Genomic DNA, 439 nt, shown 5'->3' on the forward strand with positions numbered 1-439 from the left:
ATTTCCATTTTTAGGGATGAAATGAACTTGACATGCCATCAAGTTTACTTTTCAGCAGGTTGAGACATTTCACTTCAGTCACTCGCAATAACAGATGCTGTGTTTAACATTAACAGACTGGAAATAGACTTAATACTGATACAAAGCATGGTAATTAGCAGAGGATGATTTCAATCCATCGACCTCTGGGTTATGGGCCCAGCACACCTCCGCTCCGCCATTCTGCTCTGTTGTTCATTCCCTGGGACTGGAACATTTTTGATTCACATTTTGAGGGGAGGTTTGGGAACCTGTGGCAATCAAAGGTTCCAACAGCTTAAAGGTTGTTAAGTTAAACATTTGGTAGACCTTCCCACTATCTTTTATGTGAGCGTCTTGAGTATAAACATCAGTAAGGAGTCTACCAAGTTGCCTCTTATCATTTTAGTTTGGACACCCA

Source organism: Etheostoma cragini, unplaced genomic scaffold (genome assembly GCF_013103735.1).
Source record: "Etheostoma cragini isolate CJK2018 unplaced genomic scaffold, CSU_Ecrag_1.0 ScbMSFa_264, whole genome shotgun sequence".
NCBI lineage: Eukaryota > Metazoa > Chordata > Actinopteri > Perciformes > Percidae > Etheostoma > Etheostoma cragini.